General features: G+C 39.0%; 1 protein-coding gene across 2 annotated transcripts in view; it reads left to right on the forward strand.

The window, feature by feature from the left end:
- Nucleotides 1–551: 551 nt before the first annotated feature.
- SP4 (Sp4 transcription factor) overlaps nt 552–12,220 on the forward strand; it is a 52,682-nt gene continuing 41,013 nt past the window's right edge. For both annotated transcript variants that reach the window (XM_075492968.1, XM_075492969.1), the window contains exon 1: nt 552–704. The gene's annotated coding sequence lies outside the window, so the exon portion shown is untranslated. The remainder of the gene's footprint in view (nt 705–12,220) is intronic.

Below are 12,220 nucleotides of genomic sequence, written 5' to 3' on the forward strand. Positions count from 1 at the left end.
CTCACATGCTGACTTATAGTTGCCATCTGTTACTGTAGGGACTTTTATCTCAGACTTCTTGATCCTATGGATTCCTAATGCAGATCCGAGAATAAGCACTACCTTTATTTATCAGCAGCATTTTAAAAATATTGCCAATGCCGTTGTATGCGGGAATTAGATTATTCTTTCCCCTTTATGCTTAACATAACAACATTTAAATGAGTAGGTGGCATTATGTTAGTCTCTAAAGTTCAAAAGTTTTGATGAAGCTCTTTCACCCCAAATAGTGTGGAGGTTATGTCAGTTTGAAAATGTAGCCTAAAAAAAAGGCCACGTTTGACCCTTTCTGGATTCCTGGTATGTGCTGATTCACCATTCTCATGTATTTCCATCCTTCTCACTTCTATTGTTTTGATGCTTTGCCACCACTCCAGTTTCATGATCCTACCCCCAGACATTCCCAGACTGACCACAGTCTGCAAATGTCCTTGTCCTCCCTTTATCTTCAGATCTACTTGCTCAATTTCCTTCCAGCCTGTATAGTCACTTACCTCCCAGCTGTCCTTTGAGAAGCTCCTCCTCCAAAACCAGCAACAAGAAACACCCCTGGCATTTATAGATAAAATCTTCTCTGGTCATCTCTCTCTGACAACCGGTGGCCCTGAAGCAGCTCATGCAAACAGCTATGTAGTGACAGTTTGGCTCCTCAGGTGCTGAGACAGGTAAGATCACCCTGGAACTCCCTTCTAGCCCTATTTTACTATGTTTCTATATTTAATAATTATCAGATATTGATGAAAAATATTTATCAAGTCACAGTTCTTCGTGATACCATATGCTAACAGTTGCATGCATTCTTCTCCATCACAGGACAATACTTGCCAGGAAGGGGCAGATACACATCAGGAAAGCAGGATTACTAGTATCTCCCTCTAATGAATTGGTGAGCTTGTAATTTTCATCTGTCAGCTTGCCAGGCATGAAGCTTGAATTATATGAAATAGCAATCAAAAATTACTCCTATATTAAACTTTAGAAAACAAAACATCAGCAGACTTTCTCAGTATGGACCTATCTACAACATGTTGTAAAATAACGTTTTGTCTCAGACAAAGAAAAATAAAGCCAGCCAAGAACATGTTTTCAGCCAGCCCACCCAGTTTCAAATGTAATAGTGTTTAAAATGGCAAGATATAAACTAAATAGAAAAAAACAAGGCCTACAAAAATGCATCCAGGGGAAATTCAAATTAAGTTGATATACGCTTTTAGAGATAAAAAGGCAGATATGTCCAATTCTGAGCCAATTTTTTGAGAGCCATTTCTAAAAAGTTTGATTAGGTTTTGGGAATCAGTGAAGGCTTTTTTAGGTGAATTTAGGTTTTTTAAGGTGTTTAGGTTTTTTTAGGTTTTTTAAGGTGAATTTCTTTGCTAGTATGGCCGGCCTAAAGGCTGCACACTGCATACAGCCCAAATTAATCTTCTCTCTGGGACTTAATTTCATGCAGTTGTAAATTAGCAAAGGTGCAGAGGCCACTCTTTCCCAACTCATGGTTTTTCCTAAGAAATGCTTTCTCAGGCCTCTTCTACCTACCATTTCATTCTCATGTCACTCTTTGACCCTTCCATTTGAGTGAGGTTATGAGCAACCTGCCAAAGGGAGTCTGAAGGCTTCACTTCAGTCTTCCCAATCAATATCAATACCTGCCGAGAAAGTAAGTTTCAGAGAAATATTTGAGGAAACCTGAGGACTGTATTATTTAGGATCATCACAACGGTCACTTCCATCCAAGACAATATGCATAACAGTAGAAGAGGAGTCCCCCTTCACCAATGCCTCTTTCGAAACAGCACCAAACTGGAACAAACATATTGAGCACGTGAAACCCAGATGCTTCTAAATAGCCATTTATCACAGCAACATTGTAATAAAAGAGAGAAGCATCTTCTCTTCCCTCTTTATGCTGTGAAGAAAGGTTGGGTGTGGCAAACTGACATCCTGCCCTGGATGTCAAAATATCCTTCTATAGCACTGCCTCTGGCCCCGTACCTATTAATCGGTTGGTTGTGTCTGTTTCTATAGGTTTATTTCGATGGAAATAACAGCATATGGAACAAAAATCACCTGTTCTTTCAGCACTGAAAAAATTTCACACAATAACATTTTAAAATACTCATATCGGCTGTAATGTGGTTTCTGGTCTCTTAGGGTTTTTAAATCAGGGAAATATGGACAACTGGTGTGAGACACAATTCCTCTTCTTGCTTCTCACAAGTGCTTTCACTAGCCAGTGCTTTCATTATTCAGAATGCAAGTAATAAAAGGTAGCCAAGGATGGAAATGAATTAGATATGCTTTAAAGCAGAGATTTCATTTTTTTCAAGTATTAAAAAAAAAAGTAAAAAGTAATAGAGTGTGATGATTCCTTCTGAAAGGAAAATCCAAACTTGAGCCCTTATTTAGAATCCCTCTGTATCTAAGGTTGTTACAGCAAGACTAATGTTGTTTGCCAAGATCTGTTAATCCATTTATTTTTTGTTAATACTGTCCTGCAGCACATTCATCATTTATGTATGCAGAATTTGAATTAAATTAATTATATTTAAAGATACAAAATTTCTACCTACAATTCAATAGCAGTACACAATTTCAAGTTATTAATCTTGTATTTCAGGTTTCTGTGTTGAAATTTCCATGGATCTCATTCCAGATTTATGCTAGAGATTAATTGCAAACAGACAGCATAAGTAATGTTCATTTACATATTAATATATCTTGGTTCTTAACCTCATCGTAAATACTATATTTAACATATGTGACTCATGAAGGGTACACAGCTAGTAAATTTTCCTGTGGCAAAGTGCATTAAACTCTTTCTGTATACCCTTCTTTTACAGGCATACTAATAAGACTTTTTACTACTAGACTGTCAAATACTGCCTCTAGGACTACAGCCATTTCAGGAAAGAAGGCATTAATATTATTTCAAAAGGCCATATTTGCAGTTTTACTAAGTATTAAAGATTATATGAACACTATGTTACAACTTACGATTTATCTCCTTCAAGGGGGACAATTCTCAGCTGAGTGGTCTCAACTGCCATTGTGGTTGTACTGATGTAATGGGAACCGGTGGTGCTCATCACTGTGCTGGGATGAAACTGAAGAGAAAAAAACACCGCATTTCACTGTAAGCTCTGTAACCTGGCTGGGGTTTGGATCAGATCCCATGTACTTTAGGGTAGAAAATCTCTCACTTACCTTTGGAAAAGCAGTTTCTGAACAAACAAGCAAGCAAAAAGCCCTGTTTCACAGTAGCCTCGGTTGCTAAAAGGAGTCTGGTGCCCAGTTCCTGATCTGTGCTTAAGCACCTCCTGAAATGGATCAGGATGCTCTTAGTGGTGTAGAATTTCCTGGGGTACAATAACCGCCCTCTAGAGCTGTTGAATTAGTCTGTACAAATCTATAGCTGTGTTTTCCCTAGTGCATAAAGAGAGTAACAGTGTTAAAGACCAGACAGCTATACAGTTAACGTAAGTACTTATCACCTGTCTAGCCATAGGTGGAGACATAGATCTTCCAGGGACCTGTATGACTTCCGTACTGCAACTTGGTTTCTGAAAAGCAGAGGTAACACATACTTTCAGTAAACCTCATCTCCTCCCCCACTGCTCCTTCCTCTGTAGGAATGACAGATCACGTAAAATGGGTAGCGTCGGCCAACACCCTGTTTCTTCGCACAGTTCACCTCACGGGCTGCTAAGGAAAGTGTCAGTGCTCAGACATGTCTACCACTGTCCTGGTCCTGTCTCCCACCCACCTTGTGAATTTTCTGGAAAAAACAAAGTAACAGATTTTTATCATATCCATTTCATATCTCCTTCTTCATCTTTTCAAGGCCTTTTTATGGTTTCCCCAGCCTTAATCCATTCTCCCACCCTTTTCTGCTGCCCTGCAGAGTCAGGGGTTCACAAGTCACCTTGACATCAGCTGACTATTTTTCAGCAAGATGATGATATTTACATGGATATTGGAGGCAAATGCTTTAATAACATTAAATTAGGCAATTACAGTAAAGTTAAAGTCTAAGATGCACACTAAAGACCCAGAATCATTCAGAGGACTCAACTGAAGCTAATACATATGGGCTGTTAATCAGTAACATGACCTCTAAGACTATGAGGGACAGTTGTTGGAAAGAGCTGTCATTCTCCTCTGCTAGAGCCTGAAGGAAGCTGGCTCCTTCATTTGCCTTCAGAGCTTGATAATGACTGGTAGGTTGCAGAAAAAGGAAAGAGTATGAGATTCAATGAAGAAACCAATAGCTTTTTTGCTTCCTACAATCTGAAGTGCTGAATTTAATATCTGTATACTAACATCCCACTATTACTAGTCCTTCTGCACGCGTAGCTGAACTGCTGCATGATCTCACTACGCTAATTCTGACCCAGAACTGGTTAGTTTACTTAATGCAGTTTCTGAAAAGGCCAGTCACCAAAATTTGAGAAAATAAATGGTTAAAAAGTACTCATGTCCTCACCACAGATACAGCATAATAACTGCACATACTTGTAGCTCCCTCACTAGAATAGCAATTCAAACGTAGAGAACCACACAATGAAAGAATGTAAATGCTTTTAAGACAATTGGGGGATTTTGGCTAAGATGGGTATGACATATCCTTCTTGGTATTTGTGCTGGAATAGTGATCTGCTGTGTCTGTCTTCAGTAGGTGGGATGGCTGCTGGTGGGTACATGTTAGAGCAAGTACAATCTATTTCTAGAGCCAAGGTTAGGAGGAAAGTCCAGAAGCCATAAGTGATGGTTACTGCTCATTCTCTTCTAATGAGTCACTGCCACAGATGCACTAGAAAATGATTCCTAGAGACTACAATGTCATCTTTTTGCAGAACTGCCTTCTTTTCTCCCTAAATTTCCCTCTCCAGACTGACTCACTCTCTGCACTTAGTGTCTGTACACAGAAGATATTTTCACCCTAGCTTTAGTCTGGTCTCCATTTTTGCAATTTTTTGCCAAGAGCTATTTTTGCCAGAAGTCACATGTATGTGGGATTCTGCCACAAAACCAACCTATTTAAAACCACTAGCACCAATAATAAACTCTAAAATTAAAATGGGGAGGAGGACTGAATCTAAAAATGTGGTCTATTTTAGGTAATGGATCAATGTTTCTATTTTGAAGTAAATTATCTTCCAAATGTGATTCTGTTTGTCAGCAAAAGAGCATAATAGCAAATTGAGTAGACTATTTTTCAGCAAAGGAAAGGATACGCACATGAGTTTTGGTGACCGCCTGTCCCAAATTTATAGTCAGATGTCGAAACCTTGATCCAACCTACTAGAAGATTGTAACTCTTTGAGGAAGACATTAGAAATTTATGAAGTATCTCACAGATTTGATGTCAAACAACAGATAACACTTATGCAGCAACTTTAAGACAAAAAAATCTTTCATTTCCTTACAAACTTCCTAGAGAATTTAATCCCATTGCTACTAAAATTTTTAAAGTATGTTTGAATAGCTTTTGTAAGTTACATCAATCAATCACAGCTATACAGTCAAGCTCTTTGTGTATCAATCTTTTCACATGCTAGTCAGGATCTTATCTCAAATATTTATCACATGGTAAATACTAGCAATAAAAGGCCCAAGTACTTAAACCTATTGGCTTTATATACAGTTGTGCTGTGTAAAGATAGGTACAGACCCGAGGCTGACAGAAAACATAATGTTTATATTTTTATTAGCCAAGTTTGCTCTACTTGGATGAAAACAGTGATGGCAACTGTTCCACCCCTTAAAAAGAAAAAACAATCTTTCTCTTACCGGAATAAATGGAAAATTTATTTTGCATAGAGGCATAAAAATAGCAAAAATTTAGGTAAGACCTAGTGAAGTTTATGCAGAGGTGCCTGTGGTGAACTGTCAAGCTTAAGACAGCATGCAAACTAAGATGCTTAATAACAATAATTCTAATAATTTTAGAACAAAACTCTTGCAATGTTTATGCTGCTGACACACATGAAAAATATAGAAAATGACAAGATGGTTTCTGCAGAGGCAACAAATGTTTGCAGTAGCACTATCCATCATCTTTCACATATATATCATGTTTGTGACATACAGTTTTCCAGAATGCACTCATGCTAAAATGATATATTTATGTAGACCAAATAATTCCTGTCTCGCCATTAGCTTATTAGCTTCTTTTCCAGCTGAGACAATGTTGTTGAAAAATTTGGTTGGAAAGGAATAACTTATTTTCATCTGTGGCTATGTGGTGCTTGTGACCATGGAAATTCCAAACAGTTTCTGATATGTCTATGCTCCCACATGGTTAAAGGAGAACAAACCATTGTTTACCTGTCTTCACTCTCTTTTCCTCATCTGCCTGGAAGTTCCTGCAGGAGATACCTCTTTTCACTCTGAAATAGATGGAAATGTTAGGGCACATCCTCTCAAGGGGGTGTCTGTCCTGGTTGTGGGTACTTAAAGTGGTAAGTTTAGGTTTCCTTTCCTTACAGTGGTAACAAATACAGAGCTGTGGCTAAGGAAAGGCTAGATAGACCATCTTGCTGAGGGAAAGCTGGAGAGCCCAAGGGCAGAATGTGGTTACTAAGAGTCCTCTGGTGAGTTTGCATCAGCGGGAGTTTCCCAGGGCCTTGTCACCACAGCCGTTCTGTGCCTCCTTCTCTCCTGATCATGTCCTTGTCCTTCAGCTTCTGCCACCTCCATATCCTCACTCAAGCCTACCATTACTCCAAATGACTATGACTTCTGTTGCTGCTTTGCATTTTGGCTGACTGGTACAGACAGGTTACAAGAGGAATCCACAAGAAAGCTGTACGCTCCTACTGACTCTGAACAGATTTTTACTTATGCGGCAAACCAGAGCCTATCCCAATATCTGGGCTGTGATCAGAACTTGGGACTAGTCTAAGCCTAGGCTACTTTGGAGAGTATGTCCTAGCTTGAGTAAAGCAGAGAAGCACTAACAAAATTAAAACATTAAGAATTACTTTAAATTAAGTAAAAAGTCTTCATATTTGCCTTATGCAAATAGTGCAATCTGAAACTGAATGCAGCTCAAGGAGTTGGGGCTCGTGTTTTTTTTAACATGGTTAGGTCAATCTGTCTATGATTAGATGTTGGTTTTATAGCCACTGAAGAAATAGCTGAAAGTGTTTATGATATTCTCTGGAAGCATCTGCCTCATAAAATCAAAACATAGTATTTCCAGAAAACATTGGTAAGTTGGCTTTGCTATCTGTCATTAGAAAATCATCTTTTGTGTTGTTTGCAATCTGACATACTTGCAACTTATCTCTTCTTTATAATAATTGTTCTTCTTTTTTCTACCTCAGTAAGCTAACAGAAGGATCTGGGTTCTAAGCTCGTCATTCCTTCTTCATTCACTCTTCCTTTCAACCAGGCACATAGAAAAATAACTCTTGTTAAATGCCAAAGTACTGGATTCCATGTTTTCAGTGCTGAAAAGAAAAGTCATTGCCCTTTTCAAGTTAAAAAGCCACACTTGTTACTCTTCCCCTTCAAGCCTAATCACACATATTTAAGGTGTCTGACAGCCACAAGTGACATTGCTTACAGTCTCTTGAAACTCGCACTTCTTGATAGCTTTAATATCCTTTTAAATAACTGTTACTTGTTACTTTCCTTTAAAAGAGAAAACTGCCTATTTTTTAACAGTACTTCAATAGTGCGAAATTAATCTTTTTGGATCTGAAAAAGTTGTCAATCTATAAACCCAGCCCTTTTTAGCGCCTTCTCTGAAGTCGGCAGAGGAGCTAGCTGGAAGGGGCCAGCGGGCTGACCTGCGCAGGTCCCCTTCATGCAGCCCGTTGTGCAAGAGTGTCCCCAGCGGGCCCGACGTGCCTTGGATGATCAGCCACTCTAAACTAATGCTTTGTTTTATTTATTTCCTATTTCTTTGTTCAGTTGGAAGGGACCTACAACAATCATCTAGCCCAACTGCCTGATCACTTCAGGGCTGACCAGAAGTTAAAGCATCTTATTAAGGGCATTGTCCAAATGCTTCTTAAACACTGACAGGCACGGGGCATTGACCACCCCTCTAGGAAGCCTTTGGCTCTGCTTTAACTTGTTTTCACGCCTTCACTGACATATGCCTGACCTTTATCACTGCCTGCAGTTACACAGGCCTTCATCCTGAGCGACGATGAGAGGCTAGTTCGGGAGATGTAGGAGCTGCAGTTTCTAGCACACTTGATGGAAGGAACAAGCCATGTCAGTCTATGTGGAATAGAAGCTCGAGAAACTGAAAAATAGCTCTGCTTTCTTGTAATTTCACTTTCCCAGTTGCTCTGAACACCAGCTATGTAATTACTTCAGTAATATCCAGAGACTAGAGATACAGCCCGGTAGGTGCTCACTGTGCTTTGAACCGTACCCTCAGTAGGTACTGAGACTGCTGGAAGAAGACACTGCTTAGTCCTCTGTTGTGGTTTAGCCCCAGTCGGCAATTAAGAACCACCCAGCTGCTCACTCACCCTCCCCCCCGTGCGATGGGGGAGAGAATCGGAAGAGCAAAAGTAAGAAAACTAGTGGGTTGAGATAAGAACAGTTTAATAATTGGAACCAAAAAATAATAACAATAAATTGTAATGAGAAGGAAAACAACAAGAGAGCGAGAGAGGAACAAAACCCAGGAAAAAAAAACCAGTGATACAACCGCTCATCACCCGCCGACCGACACCCAGCCAGTCCCTGAGCAGCGGTCCCTGCCCCCCAGCCAACTCCCCCCAGTTTATATATGAGCATGACGCCATATGGTATGGAAGAGCCCTTTGGCCAGTTTGGCTGTGCCCCCTCCCAGCTTCTTGTGCACCTGGCAGAGCATGGGAAGCTGAAAAGCCCTTGACCAGTGTAAACACCACTTAGCAACAACTAAAACATCAGTGTGTTATCAACATTATTCTCATCCTAAATCCACAACACAGCACTATACCAGCTACTAGGAAGAAAATTAACTCTATCCCAGCCGAAACCAGGACATCCTCAAAACCTTGTTAGGCTTCTGTGAAGAGCTGATGCTGCTAGTGTGTACATTGACAGAATCTCAGAGAACTAAAAATCACCTGTGTTGGGAAATGTGTGAAAGCGTCATTAAAAATAAATATATATATATATAATAAAAAGGACATTGCTTGTTGTAAAAAGTCTTCATTACAGTATCTCCAGCTAAATCATTTAAGGACAAAGCTTATCAAACAACTTCTGAAACTTCTTATTGGTCAATTCAGTACCATATTAAATATCATATCAACACAATACATTCATGCTTGTCTAATCATGGTCAGTATTATGCTGGGAGTCACCTGGGGTACAGTCCCACCAGCAGCTCCCCTACCTCTGTCTTCACCCTAATTGACTTAGCAAAAAAAAGCCCTTTGTTTTTTCACTAAACCTACTTGGAGGGTGAAGTGACATTAAACAGGGTGAGCTGATGAAACCACTCCTTGCCACTGAAAAGGAAAACCACTCCTTGTCTTTCCCCTCCTCTGTGTTCCCCAGCACCTACCTGCTCCCACCACATAGGTAGCACCGGGGGACCTCTCTGTGACCTGTTCAGCTCAGTGACCCAGCACACAAGTTCAGAAAAAAGAAAAGAAAAGAGCATATTCTGCTTGAATAGTGAGTTCAGTTGGCTCGGGGAGGGGACTGACGAGTATTAGAGCAAGAAGAGAAGGAGAAAGGACTGTGCGGTCGCCAACAGTGCTTATAGAAGAGAGACTTGCAAGGAGGCCCTCTGAGTACAGGAGGAGCAAGACCTCCTCCTTGTCAGGGAGATGTTAGAAAAGCCCAGAGGCTTATGGAAATACACCCTGGAAAAATTCATCCTCTGTTTTTTTCAAATGTGTCAGTGTTTACTTGTGTGAGTATTGCCAGGAATAATACCGATGAGAAGGAAGAAAGATGAAATACAGTTGAAAACAGATTGTCTTTGTAAAATCACTGGAACAGTATTAACCTGGACAAGTATAAGAACAAAAAAAACACTGCATATGTTCAGCACATGTTTTTCTTTTTTTAATATATTGCTGCTTTCTGACAAGTTTATTTAATATTTTTTGTTGTTTCTAGGCTACCTAATACTATCTGTCTTAAATTCTGGCATTTAAATCTAGTTTTCATTTATTAAATCAAATACTCTGAACATCCTGAAAAGAATAATTTATTATTATAGCACCAAATAAAAACAAAATATTTTGAATAGAAAATACATTACCCGTAGGATTGGTAAAATAACAACACTTAAATACTGATTTTCTATATACTCTGCATTTAACCAGTTTTATTAATATAATTTTATTAATAAAAATTAAAACAAAATAAAAAGCCAATTATTACATTATGAAAATATAAACAGATTTATTGCTCTAAAACTATATTCTGTAAAGCAAGACTAGTGTGTGTTGTCTATTTTGTCCAGCTTTAATAACTGTAAAGCTTAGATAAAAATAGTAACAAAGAATTACATGATTTTGAAGATCCACTGGGCAACCACCTATATACCAGTCTGAAAGTGGCTTCCTCCAACAGGCCATAAGTGTGATGTTCTTCATGTCTTTCTACCTTGCTGTGCCTGAGGCTGGTTCATGCAAAGCCTGATGATTTCTGTGGGCTACCAATGGACAGCACTTCCGAGCATCCTGAGCGTGCACCCTGAGGTCAACCTTACGACCATTCTCAAGAGGCGATGTCGACGCATCCATGCATGTATCTGCACACCACATATAGGCCTGGGGAAGATCATGCACAGCTCCAAAGTCCTATTCTGTTACCAGTGATACTTAAAACTCCCAGAACAAAGCATGTCAAAATAAAGCATATTCTATCTACTATATTTTTTGTATGTCACCTGTTAGAAATTCAATTTCTTTGTTCCTTTAGGCTGGTCTCCTACAGCCAGCATAGGAAATTATAAGTCCCATCAAGAATTCCTTTCATGTCAGGGAAAATTCCTTTGGAAAATATTTGTTCCATGCTTTATGCGCTTCCATTTTAAATTTCCTTTCTTAGCCATAAAAAATGCATGCAAACCCCCTCTAAATATGTCCACCAAATTGATTTCATATAAAATAGTTACAAAATTTAGAGCCATGATTATATTCATAAATGATCTGAGACGCTGAGAAATATTTTAACATTAATATAGCAAAGCAAGCCCATAACACAAACACAACAGCATCCTATTTTTTCACAGTTTAGACTTAACTTTAAAACTGATTCTTTTTTTTTTTTTTTGTTACATGCTATACATTCCAAATAGGTGCACAGGTTGTCACCACCCTGGCTTTCTGAGTAACAACAACGTGTTCTAAAGCAATGCTAAGTTTATCCATGGACTCTCTCTTTTTTTTTTTTCCCCAGAGGAATGCCTCCACTCTTCTGACTTCAGTCCCTCAGGGCTTCAGCATAACCCAGTATTCCTTAATTTAAGCTTGGTTTTGATGTCATGGATATTATTGTTTTCAAAATTTTACAGCTTTCATTTTCCTTAGTCATAAAAGGCATCACATGCATCAGCAGCTATTTTACATCCTTTCTGCCCTCCCGTGACCTACATCCAAAACTCCCCTTACATGCAAATCTTTCTACACAGTCAACAAAGTACTCTAAACCCAGCTTTAAATGAACTCTTTGTTGCAATCTTAATGAGGCAACAAAGTCCAGTAGTAAGGATTACTACTCTTGCCTCTTAGATTGGGCAGGTTTAAGTTCAGCGCCTATTCCACAAAGGCTTTTCTTATCACTTCAGGCAAGTCAGCTAGGAGGATCCAGGCACTTAAATATCTTTTTTTGAATATGGAATTTAACATCTCTGTGCTTTGATATCCCAGCTGTACTCGGGGTAATAAAACTCCCTGATTTTACCAGAGTGTTGTGAGCGTAAGTATGTCAAAAATTAGAGGTGTCTCACACATCCTGGCATAAGCATTTAGGGATAAGATCCCCTTTATGAGTCTTGCAGGGCTCTGATAGATTACAATGTGTAGACTCTTAAGCAATTGTTCAGAATGTATGTATGTAGGTATGTATGTATTTTTTATGAACAGCAGAAAGATCTTGATTAAATTCTGATCCAAAACGGGAATTATGCAAAAAAAAGGCGCTATACAAAAGTAAGCTATTGCATTATTAATAAAGAAATAGAAGTAATAACTAAATTAAATAG

The sequence above is a fragment of the Mycteria americana genome, chromosome 2, assembly GCF_035582795.1.
Source record: "Mycteria americana isolate JAX WOST 10 ecotype Jacksonville Zoo and Gardens chromosome 2, USCA_MyAme_1.0, whole genome shotgun sequence".
Lineage (NCBI taxonomy): Eukaryota > Metazoa > Chordata > Aves > Ciconiiformes > Ciconiidae > Mycteria > Mycteria americana.